At 42.8% G+C, this 21,420-nt stretch overlaps 1 protein-coding gene across 1 annotated transcript in view; it reads left to right on the forward strand.

Annotated features, from left to right (window-relative positions):
- The first annotated feature begins 2,026 nt into the window (after positions 1-2,026).
- Positions 2,027-21,420, forward strand: part of ZNF536 (zinc finger protein 536) — a 724,961-nt gene continuing 705,567 nt past the window's right edge. Inside the window, exon 1 of the mRNA XM_069966233.1 lies at positions 2,027-2,148. The gene's annotated coding sequence lies outside the window, so the exon portion shown is untranslated. The remainder of the gene's footprint in view (positions 2,149-21,420) is intronic.

A 21,420-nucleotide genomic window follows, 5' to 3' on the forward strand; every position in this document is an offset into this window, starting at 1 on the left:
CTGCCGCCGCCGCTGCCGCCGCCGAGGACCGAAGACGAGGAGGACGAAGCTGCTGGGGAGCGAGGTGAGGTGAGAATGTTTTTTTTTTTTTTTTTAACCCCTTCACATGTGGCCAGAGATTTGGGGGGGAGGGGGGGCTATTCTATATGGGGGGGGGGGAAGCAGGGGGGCGGCTATTCTGTATGGGGGGATGCAGGGGGGCGGCTATTCTGTATGGGGGGGATGCAGGGGGGCGGCAATTCTATATGGGGGGATGCAGGGGGGCGGCTATTCATTATGGGGGGATGCAGGGGGGGCGGCTATTCTGTATGGGGGGATGCAGGGGGGCGGCTATTCTGTATGGTGGGATGCAGGGGGACGGCTATTCTGTATGGGGATGCAGGGGTCGGCAATTCTATATGGCGGGGGCTTTTCTATATGGGGTGAAGCAGGGGGGTGGCTATTCTATATGGCGGGGCTATTCTATATGCGGGGGAAGCAGGGGGGCGGCTATTCTGTATGGGGGGATGCAGGGGGGCTATTCTATATGGCGGGGGCTATTCTATATGGGGGGATGCAGGGGGCAGCTATTCTATATGGGGGGATGCAGGGGGACGGCTATTTTGTATGGGGGGATGCATGGGGGCTATTCTATATGGGGGCTATTCTATGCAGGGACGGCTATTCTATATGGCGGGGGCTATTCTGTATGGGGGGGATGCAGGGGGCAGCTATTCTATATGGGGGGATGCAGGGGGACGGCTATTCTGTATGGGGGGATGCATGGGGGCTATTCTATATGGGGGCTATTCTATATGGCGGGGGCTATTCTATATGGGGGGGATGCAGGGGGGCGGCTATTCTGTATGGGGGGGTGCAGAGGGGCTATTCTATATGGCGGGGGCTATTCTATATGGGGGGGATGCAGGGGGCAGCTATTCTATATGGGGGGATGCAGGGGGATGGCTATTCTGTATGGGGGGATGCAGGGGGGCTATTCTATAAGGGGGCTATTCTATGCAGGGGGGGCTATTCTATATGGAGGGATGCAGGGGGGGCTATTTTATATGGGGGGATGCAGGGGGGGCTATTGTATATGGGGGGATGCAGGGGGTCTATTCTACATGGGGGATGCAGGGGGCTATTCTATATGGGGGGGACTATTCTATATGGGGGGATGCAGGGGGATGGCTATTCTGTATGGGGGGGATGCAGGGGGGCTATTCTATATGGGGGCTATTCTATGCAGGAGGGGCTATTCTATATGAGGGGGATGCAGGGGGGGCTATTGTATATGGGGGGATGCAGGGGGGCTATTCTATATGGGGGGGACTATTCTATATGGGGGATGCGGGGGGACGGCTATTCTGTATGGGGGGATGCAGGGGGGCTATTCTATATGGGGGCTATTCTATGCAGGGGGGGCTATTCTATATGGGGGGATGCAGGGGGATGGCTATTCTGTATGGGGGGATGCAGGGGGATGGCTATTCTATATGGGGCTATTCTATGCAGGGGGGCTATTCTATATGGGGGGATGCAGGGGGGCTATTCTATATGGGGGCTATTCTATGCAGGGGGGGGTATTCTATATGGGGGGATGCAGGGGGACGGCTCTTCTGTATGGGGGGATGCAGGGGGGCTATTCTATATGGGGGCTATTCTATGCAGGGGGGGCTATTCTATATGGGGGGATGCAGGGGGACGGCTATTCTGTATGGGGGGTTGCAGGGGGGGCTATTCTATAAGGAGGCTATTCTATGCAGGGGGGGCTATTCTATATGGAGGGATGCAGGAGGGGCTTTTCAATATGGGGGGGATGCAGGGGGGCTATTGTATATGGGGGGATGCAGGGGGCTATTCTATATGGGGGGACTATTCTATATGGGGGGATGCAGGGGGACGGCTATTCTGTAATGGGGGATGCAGGGGGGCTATTCTATATGGGAGGGGATGCAGGGAGACTATTCTGTATGGGGGGATGCAGGGGGGCTATTCTATATGGAGGGATGAATAGATGAGGATGTTGCTGGAGCATGAAGCCTAAAATGTCTGTCTGGCAGATCCCGTGGAGAGGAGTCATGGCCAGAGAAGCCTTCATGATGGCCGGAGCCAGATGGAGAAGAAAAGGAAAAGTGGACGGCTCTTCATGCAGAGAAGACGCCTACTGTGAGTCACAGGATGTAACTGCACTATAATCACTTATAAGGTCCGCAAAACCTTTACACAGCTGGGATCTACCTCTGTACCCGGGGTGTCACACTCCGGCCCTCCAGGTGTTGCAAAACTACAATTCCCATCATGCTTCAGCTGTCCAGTCATGATGGGATTTGTAGTGATGTAATAGCTGGAGGGCTGGAGTGTGACACCTGTGTTCTATTGTCACTGCTTTTGGAGAATATTGGTCTTTTATAGTGGCTGTTATTTGGTGACAGTATAGTGGTATCCAGTCACTCTATGGTGAGGGTAGTGGGCATGGTGTGATGGTATTACTCGTATTATTGGTAATATTAGTGTTTTATATAGTGGATTGTATTCAGTCACAGTATAGTGGTGTTAGTCATTATGTGGTGATAATGGCCGTGCTCATGGTGTGGTGATAATGGGCGTGCTCATGGTGTGGTGATAATGGCCGTGCTCATGGTGTGGTGGTAATGACCGTGCTCAAGATGGGGTGATATTATTTGTTACTTATATACTGGTATTATTGGAATATTGGTGGGTTTGCTTAGTAACAGTATGGCAGTAACGTGTACAGTATGATGATAATATTTGCTTACTGGTGTTATTAGCTATGACTGTATTATCATTACCAACTAAAGTTTCACAACAGCAGTGGCAGCAGCACCACCACCCTATACGTCCATCAGTCAGGGGCGGTGCAGAAGGTGCTGCTGTGGCTCCACCTCTGTGACACTTCAGCTGGTAATGAAAAGAATGTTTATAGGTTTACAATGGACTAAAGATCCAGTCCCTGACCTGTACACTGGGATCTACAGCTGTGCACCTGGTATAGACCCCACAGGTTCCCTTTAAGGGCACGTTCATACCTAATCCAATGCGGATTTGATACTTCTGATTTAATCAGTTGAAATGAATACATTTATGCCACATCAAATCCACAGCAGATTATGTTATAGCATTATTTTTAGGTGCTGATGGTGGGGTTCACATGTTTAAGGGAGTAGTGGGGACATGGCTAAATGAAGCAGAATTTGCTACAGCGCGTATTTTACACAGATATCCATGATATGGTATGTGGGCTGCTGGGGTTTGATTGCCAGGGCTGATTTTAAGTCCCAGTCCGGCCCTGTACGTAGGCCAGGCTTTCTCAGGCTCTCCCCCATTCTCTCTTGCACATAACACATGGCAAAACTTGCATCAGCTTTTTGTAATGTGCCCTGATCTGGCACAGATTTCCCTCAACTACAGGCAGTGGACAGCACATTGCAAAGAAAGAAAATACATTGTGATAAAGACTTTAGATCGTTTTTTTTTCTGAGGGAAAGGGTCATTTTTGATTAGTGAAGTGATTAAAAAAAATTGTCAGGAATCACATTGGCTATCCCATGGAGGGAAGTTGAACCAGCGGTGCCCACTTAATAAATTTACTTTGATTCATCTGTGATGCTGCATCAATGTAAAGTTTTATCAATGTTGGGTGAGACAAGAGCAAGCAAGTTTAGGACATGGAAAGGTAACATTTATCATGGTACTCACTCTGGATCACTTTTTTGACCTCTTAAGGCCCTGTTACACCAAACTAAGTATCATCCGTACTTGGCAAATTACGGGCCATTCCGGTCCATAATCATTTTATGTAATATCTCATGTTAAAAGACCAGGATTAAAAAAGAAAAATCAAGATCAGTGCAGCAATGGTCTGCTGCTTGTCACTCCGTGTAATAGAAGCAATGAAAGCAGACCCCTATTGACTTAAATGGCTGTCCGGACGATCTAAGGATTGTCCAGGAAGCCTTTCTAGCTGGTCCCCACAGCCCCTCCTGCTCCTTTCGCTCACTGTATGTGCATGTAATAGCACAGGCAGCGAGTGGGGAACAAGGAGGAAGAGAGCATGACCTGACAGGTCACCACTCTCTTCCTCTTCTTCTTTCTCTTCCTCTTCCTTCCCTCTAACCCTCATTGGATATGCACTGGAAATGACACATAGGTCACTATCTGTCCATCACCAATGAGGCTTTAACAGTAGAGTTAAAGTCCTTTTAAGGACTGATTGTTGGTCAGAAACATTTCTTTGGCCCATAATTGGCCCATGTAAAAGTGACAGTAAAGCCCAGCTGAGTACCCCAGCTGATGACTTTTTTAGAGCAGGCTTCAAACTTTATTGTTATATTGTCCGCACATCTCCCTGGGTAAAAAGGGGATGTGCGGCCGATAACGATAAAGTGAAACTGACAGCATCCATATGCATATATCTGTTTCCATGTGTATGTCAGTTTCCAGATAACACAGCAGTGCATACTTAGGGCCCTATTACACAGACCGATAATCTCCTGAATTGGGCTGATTCTCGCCCTGTCCCAGCGGCTGCAGCGTTTCAGCATCCTGTCAGTTGACAGGCCGATTAGCCAATCACAGGCTGCGGCGGTCCCGTCCTGTGATTAGCTGAGTGGCCTGTCAGCTGACAGGATGCTCAAACTCTGCAGCCACCAGGACTGGGAAGCTGCGGAGAACAGGAGAGAAGACCAAAAGTGGGGAGAGGTAAGGTATCAGGTGTTTGGGCAAGGGCAACATGGACATCGCTAACAATGTCCGTGCAGCCCTTGCTGCCCGATTATCGGGCCATTTAGTAGGTCCAGTAAGCAAATGATTGGGCCATAGTTGGCCCGTGTAATAGGAACCTTAGCCTAGTGCTCTGCTGCTGGGATCCTGCATCCTTTTCTCTCCTGTCCAGCCGTCCCACCTCCTCTAGAAGGATTGACAGCCGGGGAGATGGCTGGATGGAAGGGTCGGAGAGCAGGATCACATCATAGATTTATGGGCATATAACATATAAAAGACTTCTTTTCTTTAGAAAGGACCTGCAAAAAAAATGTTACAAGGAACGCCATAACGTGATATGTAATAATACTATTTTCAATGATTTCATTCAACCCTTAAGGAGTTAATCAGTTGTTTATACCGGTTTAATCTGTGGGGATATGTTCTAAAATAGTCAATCTAAGCAAATAAACAACAAACTGAGTGGAACAACTGAAAAATATTTATTTTATTTTTGGACCTGCGCCTGTTACACCTGTATTGGAGTGGAGGCATTTTAGTCTATTGGCTGCGGTTCAACTTTGGTTTACGCCCTTGTGAGTGTTGTGCCTCGTGTTTGCACAACTATCCCAGGTGAGAGTTTCCAACTTCTCCACTTGCAGAGCCTGGAGCCATACGGTTTTACACTATGGAGCACTGTTTATTATTTCAGTGTAGTACAAAGACACTGCCTGCCTCATATGTGCTTCTCAGTCATTCATTTGTGTAAGTGGGTGCCTTTAATAAGCACACATGCAGATGAATGAGAGAGGCTGCAGGGACATCCAGCGCAGGTAGTGTTTCTGTACTGTAATGAAGGATATTCTACAGCTCAGTTTTTTTAAGAATATTTTTTAACATGTTCTATTAAAGACTTTGGATTTTTACTAACCTTGGAGCTGGAGAATATCTTTCATTACATTGCCACTTGTTACCGGGAGTCGGCCCGCTTGCTTTTTCTCCGTGCTCAAAATAGGACCCAGTGCACATTGTCTGTTTGGTGAGCTGACTACAATTGCTGTTTCACAGCTGCTCTTGGTATATAGTGTGTCTGTACTACACTGCCAGAAGGAGACAGGAGAACATGCACCGCCGAGAGAGGAGCTGCTGGGGAGCGGGTGACAGGTGAGTTGATGTTTTTTGTATTTCCAGGGGAATGCTATATGGGGACTACACAAGAGGGGGTCATGTACCATAGGGGGGCAACAGGACTACACAGGAGGGGGCCATTTACAGTAAGTGGACAACAGGATCACACACGAGGGAGCTATCTACAATAGGTTGACTACAACACTTTGCAGGAGGGGACATATACAATAAGGTGTCTACACAGGAGGGGGCCATCTACAATAGGTGGAGTACACAGGAGGGTGCCATCTACAATAGCGGGATTACAGGACTACACAGGAGTTGGCCATCTACAATAGGGAGTCTACACAGAAGAGGGCCATCTACATTAGGGAAACTACAGGACTACATAGGAGGGGGCCATCTACATTAGGGGGGCTACATGACTACAAAGGAACGGGGGTATCTACAATAGGTGGACTACAGTATTATAGGGGATCTACAAAGGAGGGGTTCGCCACCAGCGCATCGCTACGTGGAATAGCGGCCGTGGCCAATGATTGGCTAAGCGGTCTGTCAGTTCAGACAGGCCGTTCCGAAGCTGCTGTGGCGCGGGACTGGGAGAAGGAGAAGACCTGCGCCTGGACAGGTAATGTATGAAACAAGGGCTGCAAGGACATTGGTAACGATCTCCTTGCAGCCCTCGCTAAACGATTGTCGGGCCGTGGAACAGGCCCAGTGAACATCGTTTACATCGTTGATCGGGCCTTTCTTGGAATAGGACCCTAAGATATGTGTCTGACAGATTCTGTGGAGATAAGTGGTGACCAGAAGAAATCATCATGACAGCCTGGGCCCAGCGGGGAAGACAATGAAAGAGGAAGACTCCAATCAGAGAAGGCGTGTCTTGTGAGTCACTGGATGTACAGTAACTGTGTTGTAATATGTTCACTGTATGAAGACATAAATGATGTGTGTATGGAGTTTTGTATACAGTATGCAGTATGATATTAGTCATTAGGTAGTGGTAATATGTGGTCATGGCTTTATTATATTGGTATGGTAATATAGTTTTAGTAGGATTTTTGATTAAGATTTTTTTTTTGTCTATGGGTTACATTTTCTTTTGTTTCTTGTATTATAATTTAGATTTGTGTTACCTGTATAAGAAGAGGGATTACTAGTAAATGTAATTGAAATTGTCTGGCTCAGGCATCAGTTCTCTCTTTTTTTTTTTAAGTTCGTGGAAACCCCTTGATGCTTGTCACAGGGCCTGTGCCCCTGTTGTTTTAGGACCGTTCCTGTTCAGTGGATAGGTTTTTCCTAGTGTGATTCAAGATGTACCCTAGATTGGCAACTGTGGAGAACCTATGGTAGAGCGTGCTGAAGTATCTATGTAAGCCTGTAAACATGTAGGCAACTGAAGGACTGTATAAAATCAAAATGGCTAACGGTTGTGGAGATGAGCGAATTTATAGTACAAATGAAGCAAATCGCTTTGTTAACTCGGCTATCTGTTTATCAGCCGGCTGCTTTTGAAGTCTATGCTGCTCCATGCTGCTCCACCCCGCGTGCCTAGAAAAGCTGGATCCCAGGACTAGATCTAGCTTTTCCGGGCTTCTGGGGTAGAGCGGCATGGACTTTAAAAGCAGATTGCCGACAATGGAGAGACAGGGGCATACTATGGGTCTCTGACCTAAAATATTTCTTTTTATACATTATCCTTTTGATGACTGTATGATCTGCCTGCATGATATATGGATAATTTTTTTGAAAATAAAAGATATGTTTGAAAAAAAAAAGCAGATTGTCGAGCTAACAAAGCGTTTCACTTCGTTTGTACTGTAAATTCACTCATCTCTAGTGAATAGCAGCTCTGGAGCACAAGCTGTAACTCTAAACAGCATTGTCCAGACTAAAGGCCCTATTCCACGGGCCATCTAGAAGAGCAAACGAGCGCTCTCAGCTATTCAGCGCAGCAGCAGCGAGCGGGTGATCGCTGATCGTCCGGGCAGCCCATAGGATACAGAAGCGTCTGCTGCCGATGCTCCTATTCAACGGAGCGATGGCAGCAGATCACTGCTATATCAGTCGCTTGTTTTTCAACATGTTGAAAAACAAGCGACTGCAACGATCAGCCGACATGAACGATGTCGGCTGATCGTTGCACTTTATTCCACGGGACGATTATCGTCCATGTTTAGAAAACAGAAGCCCACACCAGGCCTTTTTTTTTTTTTTTTTTTTTTTGAATGGAGGGGCCCTTTAATTTGCATTTAAGAGACACATTCCTTTTCTGTTTAGCTAGATGTGCACTCCTTCGCCCCCACAATCTATAATAAATTATTTAGTTTGTCTTGCAACAGGTTTGCCCTATTCATTTAGCCTTGAACATTTATTAAATAATTCCCTAAGTGACGTTTGTGCTTCTCCTGTCCTTGTGCCGGTTCCTGGGAGAAAACTTTAAGATTAAAGTATAAAATAATTTCATTAAGTGGAGAGTGCGGAGAACAAAATCGGCCAGAATTTGAGATTAAATGCACATTAACACTCGTGTATCCACTCCTCGCTTTTTATGGATTTGTGCCTGGTGACTGATGCCACATTTACCTTGAAGCCCCTGGACGTAATGTAACAATAAATATAGTATAATATTTTACAGGACCCTTAAAACAGTAAAGCAGAGATTCCTCTCACTTAAAAGATGTTCTTAAAGGCAAACTACATACATTTATTTTGGCTGCAGATAAATAATTTTGTAGAAGCAAAAAATTTAATTGCCATAAGCATTATGCCTTGGGCTACAAGAAGCTGCTCTCTCCCTCTAAGCTACAGTGGGGAGAAAGTAATGCCAGAACACTGTGATGGAGCCAGGTGAGTATATGTGTTTTTTTTTGTTGTTGTTGTTGTATATCTAGGGGGTTGGTTAACTACTCAAAGGGAGTACTTATGGGGACTTCAAACAGGGTGAATTGGGGGAGGGGAATAACTACCCAGGTGTAGGGGAGGGCTACCTACAGGGGGGAATAACTACATGGGGGATACCATTTACTGGCCGGGGTTCACCACTAAGGGAAATACCTACAGAGGGAATTTCTACATGAGGGATACTACTTAGTGGGAGAGGAGACAAGGTACATGGGTGATGTGAGAGTACAAAGGGGCCTTATACTATGTAGGGACACAAAGAGAGATCATTTTTAATGGGACACAGAGGGGGCCTAGGTACTATATTGGGGCACAGAGGGACCTACTGTACATTCTATATGGGAGCATAGTGGGCACTTAAATATTATATGGGGGCACAGGGGGACCTAACTACTATATGGGAGCACTATATGTTCTTGAGCAAGGAGACTAATATGTCTTTCTGGCAGATTCTGCAGAGAAGAGTCATGGTCCAACTGGATGAAAAAAAAGAAACGTCAACAGCTGTGATCATAGAAGACACTGCATGTGAATCACTGCATTTAAGTGCGCTGTCATCATTGGTGCAGTCTGCAGAGCCCGTGTAGAGCTGGCATCTACAGCTATAGGGGCACATTATTCTTAATATAGTTTTATTCAGTAACAGTATGGTGGTAATGGCAGTGGACATGGTGTGGTGGTACTAGTTTTTCCTTGTATACTGCTAATATTGGTAATACTGATCTTGGCATAGGATGAAATTTTTACTGTCAATAAAACCCACAATGCAAGATGATCTGCACTGCAGGTTTAACCACAGCAAGCCAGCTATTATCGCAGGTGTTACCCAATGCTTTTTACTTTGCAATGCAAAGACTGAAAGCTGCCCAGCAATTGCATTCGGTGTCAGTAGTTTGGGCAGTTTTTCTGCCACTGTGCAAGTTACATTAAACAGAGATCCATTAAGGCTCGGTTCATACAGCGTTGTGGCAGTGCGTATTGGGTCCATTTTTAAACAACCACAAAACAAAAACAAAACGGATCTGTTCATAATGAAAATTAATGGAGAAATGGGTTAAAATGGATGCACACTATTGCATCTGTTTTTCCCCCATATATGATACAATAAACGGACTGCAAAAATGCAGTGTGAACCCAGCCTTAGGTTCCTTCATTAACCTAAAGCCAACCCTGCCAGGTCTGCTATGGTATACAGAGAATTGATCAGGGTAGTAAACGATGGTTAGTGTAAAAACTGACATACCATCCCTGGATTAAATGAAACAACACTTTTTTTCCGGACTGAGAGATAACAGCAGTCTATTTCCACAAACAGTCTTATTTTCCAGTAGAACAGTGCAGTGTGCAATTTTGACAGACTAGTACTAGGAAGGTTTGGCAGTTTTGTTGATTCCTGTTCTCAGTAGAATAGAACTTTAATACAGTGTAGCTAGTTTTGGGGTGTAGTGTCTGACAATCAGGAAAGGTTGTTGAAGGGGACCATGTGGTGGGACACTGCACTAGGGTCATAGGAGAGGAGATTTGTGACCCCTTGAGCTTGCAGATAGCAAATGCTAAGCCACTGCAATGGAGTGTAGTGATCAGGGGAGGCACAATAGCAATAATCAAATGAACTTCCCTAAGCCCGTTCTATGACCCTTGGGCCCATTCTCAAATGCAGTCCTGTTAGGACTTTTGCCACAACCACAAGGTCAAGGTTAAGATTACTCATAGTCCCAGAGGTAATCTTTTTCGAAGGGTATAGCTTCCCTCACCAATTGGCAATTACTGATTCGTTTTTTACTTTGATTAGTTCATCAACTTTTCTAAACTTTTCAACCACTTGGTATAGAATAGGGATGGGGAACCTTCGGCCCTCCAGCTGTTGCAAAACTGTCATTCCTGGACAGCTAAAGCTTCAGCTGTCCAGGCATGATGGGGATTGTAGTTTTGCAACAGCTGGACGGCCAAAGGTTCCCCATACCTGGTATAGACTGATGATTGTAGACTCCTTAGCCACTGCTACTTTACCATTTGGTCCGGGAATGCAGAAGGCACTTGTATACAGACTGTTTACCTGCTGACTAGGTAAAATGGTTCTTGAACGTTTGACTTGAAGTTGTAACTACAAGTAAAAAACCCAGGATTTATTGGTCTTATCTAAAGAGATTTCTATCTTTGCTGGCATGTAAGCCCATGTGGCCTAGGATTTCTACAGAACTCTACACTCAATGAACTGTACTTAAAGAGTACTACTATGACTAGACCCCTAGGACAAGTCTCAAATGCAGTCCTGTTAAGGTCCTTGTCACTGCAAAATGGATCATACCATTAGAGTTCTCTCTATCTATCTATGGGCCTATGGCAGCATTATGGTCATGACCTGCTTCTATGGTACCTATACTCTTGGCCCTTCTCCCTATTATAACTTACACAATACTGTTATTCCCTAAAGACCAGTATGTGAAATAGTTTATAGTTTTCAGTTTGGCAACAAATGCATTCTATGCACTGTCCAGTATGTGAGAAGAAAGGGTCATATCCTCATTATAAAGCAGGTTAAACATCTGGGTCAATAACAACAGGCAATAAAAAGACAATTTTCAATCTCAATTTGCTACGTTATATTTTCTAGTATGAACATGGGTTTTTGTGTGTGTTTTTTTTCCCTCCACGTTCTGTCTTTTCTAACAAGCAGCCGACTTGAAAAATCTACTCTACGGCTTTGAAAAACTCTCAGCTGTTAACCTTCCCCTCAGGTTGTCTTTGAACAAAACACTTTGAGAGCGGCTATATATTTCCTTTGAGATCCGCCACCCATGAGGTTTTTCATGTATATCGTTTGTTGACGATTTGTGTAGATTAAAAATGTCTATGGTAGGTATTAATTTGGACAAGTACTGTAATTTTCTTTCAACTAATATTTGTCTGAGTCCTATTTTACAAAACTAGATCTGTAACCACTTTGTAAAGGTTCCTAATTGCTTCTTTGTGAAGCCGGTATAATGATTAGGCTCTTTATCCTGTTAACCTTCGAGGTGACTGCTTGTTGGAGGAGCTTGCGAGAGTCTTAGGACCGCGGGTCACTTAATACCTATGTTAATTTTATAGTAGTGACTGAATCAACTCTCGGCAGGCATGTGGTTACAGCAAGGATTTTCACAGTGCAGAGAAAAAAAACACAGAATTCAATGAAAAGACTGAACACTGTGAGCGTTAGAATGTCACTAGTTAGTAAATGTAGATGTCTGGGCTTAAAGGGGAACATCACATTTCATCAAAATTTCAAAGTATTGTTATTAAGATGTTCCCCCCATAAAGGAAGTAGGTTAAAAAAAGCATAGTATAAACCACATATTCTGTGGGAGAAAACATATAGTAAGAGACACTGGGAGGTGGGGCTAAATTAGTGACCACTGAACTTTAGGCCATACATTCTCCAGTTGTTGTTTTTTTTTTTATTATTTTTACTTTAATTTCTATAGTTACCATTTAGGGGCACTCGTTTTTTTAAGCTTTCTCAATGTATGTCACGTCATTGGCCATAGATGTATATGGACCCACTTTTGAAAATGTTCTGAGCTGATTTCATCAATAGACATAATAGACCCAATTATAAGAATTAATTATGTAGCATTATTACAGACCTATTACATAACATTACTTAAATGGGTTGTCCAGCCTAAACCCCTTTCTGCACTATGGCCGGGGGATGGGGGTGGAATAACATACATTTACCTCCCTGCAACCTGTACTGCACTGATCTTGTCCCCACTATACAGCCACTTCCGGGTTTGAGGACTTGATGTAGTAGGCCTGCTCAGTATGGTCAGAGCCAGGGTAAGTGTATGTTATTTTCTTCCCCCACCCCCTCTATGAGCACAAACTCATTTTGTATGGAAGAAAACATGGCCAGCTGATATGGATGGATCTACTGTAACTTCTCTGACACTTGCATTATCACATGGGGTAGCCATATCTAGCTATTCTTTTCTTGATAACAACCATTCAACAATTTGTCCTTATGGTGAATGGATGCAGCAGAACCACCACATTGGTTTTTCGTAATGGATCGTCTTTGAAATCTTATATTTTTTTACAACTACGTGCATACAAATCTTTGCTTATATTACTCACAGAGTAATACTCACAGAAAATCAACAGTGAACTCACCAATCCGAGTACTATGTGTCACAACAGGATACAAAGAAATACTCTCTTATTTTTTATTAGACAACCACATTTATTAGAACACAACATCTGTTTGCCACTATTAAAAATACCTGTCGAGTTGGAAAGATCCTCAACCATTTGCAGTCCTTCTGCTGGACTATCAACACTCTGGTGGACTTCTATCTAAAATATACAGATATAGGTCATAACAAGGATGATAGTTATACCTAAAATGCTTTAAGATACCAAATCCAAGGCCATCTTTAACTTCTTGGAACAGTGCAATTAATCCTCACGTAATGTTTATTTCATTATAATGCTGCCTATACCGACTGGTAAACAATAAGATCTTTCACATTCTGTTCCAGCTTTCTCCTGGGAGTTATTTTCCAATTTTTATTAACTCGGGCTAGATATATTGGGTAATGCTCTACCCCAAAATGATTTATCAGAACATAATAGGACTCTATCTGTGTTTGTGTTGTCATTCTCCACTCACGTGAGTAACAAAATGTTTTACAGGCACAGTGGGGAACAATACAAGAGGCCCATAAATATTAAAGATGCTGAGAATTAAGCAGATACACTGATCAATGCACTGGTGGTGAAATATCATAAGCCGAGGAGCAAAGATGAGTTTTATGAGTTGATATGCACACAAGGAAAACTTCTGATATAATAGATGTATTGTCACAGACACAAATACATTCGAAAAGTATCTGTCAAGTTTTTTTTCTAGTAGCAATACAATCTTGGTAATATCAATAAGTCAATGTTAAAGGGGTACTCCACTTAAAAAAGATTTAACCCTGTTCAATCCACACCCATAATCTAATCTTGTTTGTAATAGTTTTCTACTACATAAATTGGCCCCTTTGTCTGCCGTATATCCTGACTAACCCTCTGAAGCTGCTACAAATCTTCACTTCTTGGTCCACTTTGTCTTGGCTCCTCTGTCCTCTCCTTTCCTTTTGAGACCCAGGTCACATGATCTCAGTCTCTTCTGTTGCCAAGCAAGCTGTAACACCTTATCTGTAACCCTGCCCACCACTGACATCACACCAGTCAATGAACATCTGGATAAGGGATGGGGAAACAAGATAAAAGTGGCAGCCTCCTGAGCAGTATAGGGGAAAGGAAACACTTGTTTGATCTCTTTCTTTCTTTCTTTCTTTCTTATCTATCTATATAGATGAATAGATAGATAGATATTTTATGATGGATATTTTATGCTGGAAGATATAGTCTCCTGGCCATGTAAAGCTGGTGTAATTTTTAAAAAATTTTAATCCAGAGATAGGAGCAGTATAGACAAGCGGAAAATAAGTCAAATGATCGATAGGGGATTGGTGAGTGCACATATATGCTTTTTGTGTATTTTATTTTTTTTATGGGACTGCTGGAGTTTCCCATGATTTTAAAAACATGACAACATGACATGTCCCAAAATAGTACCACATCTGTTCTTAGGTAATCTGTAGTTCAGCTTCAAGAAAAAGTAATATTTTTGGAAGAAGTCATTCATGTTTTTTTCTAAACCTATACTGGCCTCTTTAAGAGGTCACATGACTAACCGATCATTCAAAAACAGGAAGATCTTTGGGAACTTAATGGGTCTCATCGATTCCTAGGTTTCAATGCAAAATCTATTAAAAGGACCCAAGCAACATTTATAAAACTAGTGTTCACTCATGTAGTGGTGAGTCACTGATGAACCTTAGGCTACCAGGTCAACGCAAGAGGAAAACCTTTGAAATGTTATAAACCTACTAAGGCAAAAGGGAATCTAGCAAAAATACATCAAAATCTTCTTTTTTTAAAAAAATCTGATGAATATGGCATATAATGAACATAGTAGTTCTCAACACCACATACGTCATGTGCTTACTGCTATATTAATCAGATTTTTACAAGTGACAATGTGTGTGCATGGAATTTTATTGTATGTCTTAACAGAGAATATTTAAAGAGAACATAAAGCCCTGCTGTGAAAGAGCTTGTGGGTCTGATTGACTCATTGCAATCTTGATACCTCTGCAACCTGGCGTATGAATACAAAAATACCCAAATATATGTATTATGTGCCCATAGGCTTGATCCTAACTAGGATAATTCTATTAAAAAGATCTATGAACAGCAACCAGTCTACTTGTTAAAATGGTATTCTCATCTAAGCTAACATAATTACACACATAGGACTCGTCAAGTTGAATATTTTTGAAAATACATTTGTTTAGCAAACTTGCCTCATTCTTCTGATATGCGTGGTCTTTCCCTCCCATTGTTGACTGTCTATTGTCTAGGTTACTGACCACCCCTCTGCTCTAAAGAAATAGTTTGGCTGGTGTAAATACAGTTAAAATATATAGCATACTAAAGCATAGCCCCTAACTACCATGGAGGGCATATATAACTACTGGGGACATACCTTCCTACTGGTGGGGGAGGCATATTTACTCATTGAGGAAATACTACTGTAACTACTGTAGGGAATATACTTACCTATGGGGGAGATAACACAACATATTTTTCGTAAAAGTACGGCCGTTGTTGCAATCGGCAACAATGGCCGTACTTTTCACGAAAAAATAGGTTGCCTGTTGATCTATGGAATCCTGGCTGGAGTGTATACACATAGTATACGCTTCAACCGGGACCCCTAGCGACGCCTCAAAGAACTGACATGTCAGTTTTCTGCAGCCGCTATTCAGTGTCAATACAAAATTACCTTGGCACAATCCTAATAACAATCCAGTGCATTTAATTGTAATTCTAGTTGTAATTCTAGGTTCACACTTGCATCAGAAATTTTTCAGATTCGACTTATTTTTGCAGGATCAGACAGCAAGCAGTAATTTTTTGCCTGGTTAAATCCTGCTAACTAAATAGACTCCACTATATTCAAAGCAATCTATTGGGATCCATCATGATCCTTTCCATCGTACAATAGACTGTCTAGCTAGCCTGGTAATTAGGTAATTTCATCCACAAAATGGCTCTAATGTAGTAAAAGTGGTTATCTGCTTGAAAAACATTAGCACTGTTTTGTTGGTCGTGCTGAGGACCACACTATATAAACTACCCAGTAAATTTAATCCACCCCTAATAGTATGAATTTTACCCAGAATTTACCATTTACTTTGATGTGTCATGCTGTCAAATAATCGCATCATATTAAACAAAAACATGGAAAAAAATTCACTCCAAATTATCTGCACCTCTTCCTATATAGCCCTCATTTCTGTGTATTGTGAGCTTGTCCAAACTGTGCGGGGCAAATTCACAGCATCTGATAAAGTGTTTAAATAAGGAATTTTCATCCATGAAGACATCAGCAGGAAATACATAAAAAGAAGGTCTCAGGTTTCAGCCCTTTCCTCGAAAATAATCACCAGGAAGCGGGATAATGATTAAAAGTTGAAATATCTGTTATAATAATCCAGAGATGATATGGCCGGTATTTAAGTGGAGGTTAGTTTGGCATGTGCTTCCTGTAATAGAAGTTAATTGTCTCTGCCTATATGGTTACGGTTTCTTGGGAAGTCGTGTGTTTGATATTCCGTGCAGACCGTGGTTTCCTTTGAGCAGTGGAGTGTACAGACGCCTTTAGTAAATTGGCTCCAGCATTACCAGGCCATAAGCACAGTCATATTTGCTTGGCATTGCTGCGATACTAAGACTTGGTCATTGGTTTACCATCTGGGTCCATGGGTAGTAGGCTTTGCTTTGCTCCAAATAAATAATTTGTTTCTTATAATTTATGCAAATTGCTTTTATGCATAATTTCCAACAGGCTAAAGAACAATGAAATCATGTTACACATTATTCTGTGTTTATAAAATATTAGAACACTAACAGGACAAAGCTTTATCTGAGGCTGGAAACACAGTGGGAATTTTTTAAACAAACTATATATTGGTAAATGATTTCACTGTGGCTTTTGCAGCAAAAAATATTAGTATTTTCTTTAGTTTTTTTTTTTTTTTTTTAGAATACTAGGGTGGTATATAAGAGTCCAATTCAAATATATGGTTTCAATTAAGCATTGTATGGATTCTGTATGGTGAGATCTGGGACCATTGAAGATCCACTGATAGCAGTGTAGTCATACCTAGAAGGTGTATATGAAGACAACAGTATATCATGAATGGGCCATGGTAGGTGAAAGACACTGATATTAATTCTCCATTAGGGTGCCCTCACACATCCTTTTTTATGTGGCACTTTCCAGGCCTCCAAAAAAGCGAAAGAAAAACAGCCAATGCCTTTTTTCCATGCATTTTTTTTTTTTATTTTTTTGTTATTTTTTGGGTGTTTTTAAATTCATGTGTGAATGACCTTTTTTGTGGTTTAGGCATTTTTGTGGACCTTTTTTTCCCCCTCTGCCAACACATGACCTAAATGCAAGAAAAAAATGCCATATGCACAGCAGTGGTGGTTTTGAGACATCCAAAACAATCTCATTGAAGTCTATGGAAGAAAAAGTGCCAAAAACAAAAACAAACCCCACAGCCTCAGCATGCAGCTTTTTGGAAAAACTGCCACATAGCCTCAAAAACGCCAGAGAGGAGAGGTAAAATGCCCCCCCCCCCCAAAAAAAAAACAACCTACATCAAAAAAACAACGCCATGTGTGTAAGGAAAATCATTAACTTCTATTGACCTCCCCCTAACATCTATCCGCTGGCGTAATTGCAAAAAAAAAAAAAACAAAAAAAAAACGCCATGGCTTTTTTATTGCTGTTTTTCCTAGATTTTAAGGCAGTGTAAAGCCAGCCTCAGGTACACGTCTGGGTGGCGTGTAATTCACTTTTTTAAGGGTGTGTACTGGTGTGCAGATTTACTAGGACCTGAAAATACTGATTTGTTTTTTTTTTGGTGAGGTCTATGGTGTCTGTATAAATATATGTGCCTTGAGTTCCCTCTAGTGACAGTTGTAGGCAGACAGAATTTTATCATTTACTGCAATTATTATATTAAACATTTTAAACATTATAAATAATTAATTACACAAATAAACATACCATGTCTTACCAGAACATAGCAAAACATTATATAATATATTAAAAATCACAAAAACTAGAAATAAAATTATACAATAAAGCATACCAGAACATAAAATTAAAATACTAGTCTACACTCATTCTTCCACACAAAAAGTAATCTACATATAATATTTACAATTTTTCTGCTATAGTAACCATATATTCATGAACTACACTTTACACTCTATACCAGGGGTTCTCAACCTGCGGTCCGTGTACCCCAGGGGAGGTGGGAAAAAAATAAACTTTTGATTTTGGTGCCAGGACATTGTTACCACCAGCATCCCGCTAGGGTAAGGAAAGAGGGTGAGTGCCGTTTCCCTCGGAAGCCACGCCACAGGGGGCACCAGCAGCTACAAACCCCAAGCTCCCCCAACACTTGCAGTCCCACCCTCAAGGGCCCCCCAAACCTAGAAGATGCCCGGCGCTGACAGGCCCCAACCCCCCCCAGAATCCGCGCCACAGATCCACTTCCCCCTCTCTTCCCCTTCTGTCTCCTGATCAGACCTCACTGCAGCCACTCCCCAGCTCAGAAGCTGGATAGGGCAGGGACCCACTTAATGCCTGGATTTGGTGAGTATGAAATGTTTGTGTTGGGATGCAGGGGACATTACTATGGGGGCAGAACAGGGAGCATTACTATGGGGGCAGAGGACATTACTATGGGGGCATTACCAGGAGGACAGGGCAGGGGACACTATTATGGGGGCAGATCAGGGGACATTACTATCAGGACAGAGCAGGGTAGGGAACAATACTATGGGGGCTTAGCAGGGGACATTAGTATAAGGCAAAGCAGGGGGCATTACTATGGTGGCAGAGGATATTAATATGGGGGCAGAGCAGGGGACATTACTATGGGGGCAGAGCAGGGGACTTTACTATGGGTGCAGGGCCGGGGACATTACTATGGGGGCAGAGTAGGGGGCATTAATATGGGGGCAGGGCAGGGGACATTACTATGGGGGCAGAGCAGGGGGCATTTACTATGGGGCCAGAACAGGGGACATTTACTATGAGGACAGAGCAGGGGACATTACTATGGGGGCATTACTTCAGGGGCTGAGCAGGGGACATTACTATGGGGGCAGAGCAGGGGACATTATTACTATATTGAGGGTTCAGCAGGAAACATTATTACTATATGGAGGGCACAGCAGGGGACATTATTACAATAGAGGGCACAGCAGGAGGCATCATTACTATTTGAAGGGGCCCAGCAGGGGGCATTCGTACTATATGGGGGCACAGCAGGAGACATTATTACTATATGAAGGGCACAGCAGATGAGATTTTTACTATATGGGGGCACAGCACGGGACAATATTCCTTTATGGAGGGCAAAGCATGGGGCATTATTACTATATGAGGGGCACAGCAGAAGGCATTATTTCTATATGGAGGGCACAGCAGAAGGCATATCTATATGAGGACACAGCAGGAGGCATGTTTACTATATGGAGGCGCAGCAGGAGGCATTATTACTATATGAGGACACAGCAGGAGGCATTACTATATGTAGGCACAGCAGGAGGACTTTTTACTATATGGGGGACAGCAGGAGACATTATTACTATATGGAGGGCACAGCAGGAGACATTATTACTATATGGGGGCACAGCAGAAGACATTATTAATGTATGGAGGCACAGTAGGAGGAATTATTACTATATGGGGACAGCAAGAGACATTATTACTGTATGGAGGCACAGCTGGAGGCATTTTTACTATATGGGGACACAGCAGGGGACATTATTACTATATGGGGCACAGCAGGGGACATTATTACTATATGGAGGGCACAGCAGGGGACATTATTACTATTTGGGGGCACAGCAGGGGACATTATTACTGTTTGGAGGCACAGCATGAGGCATTATTACTATATGGGGGCGCAGCAAGGGACATTATTACCATATGGAGGGCACAGCAGGGGACATAATTACTATCTGGGGGCACAGAAGGAGACATTATTACTATATGGGGGCACAACAGGAGACACTACTATATGGGGGAACAACAGGAGACATTATTACTATTTGGGGTACATATATAAATGTAGTGTTGTATCCTGCTCATGCACAAACATGTGCATTGCAAACAGTATTGCACTTCTCCTAAAGGAGGATTGAAATATATCAAGTAGTGGAACAATAAGCGCTGCGGAATCTATTGCCGCTATACAAATAAATATTATTATTATTATTATTAACAATAATAATAGAGCTGCAACCGCACCAGGCTGGACTCTGAAACTCTACCAGACCTCACCCACAAGCACATCCAACAGAACCCGAGCTCCTGCAAACAAGAGGTATCTGGGCATCCTATAAGCAATGATCCTATCACAATAGCAGGGGATATAACATGAAGTAATTATAGTCTTCACTCCCGGTAACAGGAATGCATATTGTGCTCCACCTCTGCTGTTAGTTCCAGTGAGTGGATTGCCATCTGCGTTCCATACACATATTGGACACAATGGGGGGGGGGGGATTTATGAAAGGGTGTAAATATACACCTGGTGTAAACTGCCCACAACAACCAATCACAGCTCCTCTTATATTTTACCAGAGCTGAAAGCTGAACTGTAATTGGTTGCTGTGGGCAGTTTACACCAGGTATATATTTATACCCCTTCATAAATCTCTCCCAATAGGTCTACATTGTTATGGTGAACAGGATAAATTGTTGCAAAAAATACAAGAAGTACCACACAGGTTAAGAGAGACATAACTCCTAGTGGATAGAATATGATAAAACTGCATGTTAACATAAATAAGGCTAGATACTATAGTACCTACCTGTCTGTCTCATTTAGTTAATGGTACCCACAGACAGGTTTAAATAGTGTGCCAGAATGTATGATACTGTTTGCTTAAGTCCATAAAGGACATATATAAAGACATTACCCATATTCCGACAATCCTGGATAATCTTTTGATAATCTGTGCAATCTTTTTTCAACGTATGGCCAATCATGAGGGGGAATTGGGGACAGGAGATGCCTGGCAGTTCAGGTGTGCATGGCATTGTCGCATATAAAGTGCCACTGTTTTTTCAATATTACCAACATGTTTGAGGACACAATGTTGGAACCCTCTTTTGATTTTACCAACATATTCCAGTGGACCAAATATGTAACACAAGTGGATTTGCAACTTGGTTAGAAAATGTTCTTTCTACCCCAGTACATCCGAAACCTTTATCTACAGGCCTTACCGGATCGACACCTGTATAGGAAGTGCTTGTAGTTTTGCATTTTATGAACCAGCTCATTGATGGGGATGGAGATGAATAGTGGCTATGCACCAGGCGATCCCCTAAGTTTCTTCCCCATTAGTGTGTAATCATTGGTCTATCGTGGGATCAGAGGTCAGGGTCAGCCAAAATTGGTTAAAGGGAATCTGTCACTAGGTTTATTCCACCTTAAATGATGGCAGAAAAAACAGTTCGGTGTATTACTTACATCAGTCATGTCAAACTCT

This window comes from Dendropsophus ebraccatus, chromosome 4 (assembly GCF_027789765.1).
Source record: "Dendropsophus ebraccatus isolate aDenEbr1 chromosome 4, aDenEbr1.pat, whole genome shotgun sequence".
Lineage (NCBI taxonomy): Eukaryota > Metazoa > Chordata > Amphibia > Anura > Hylidae > Dendropsophus > Dendropsophus ebraccatus.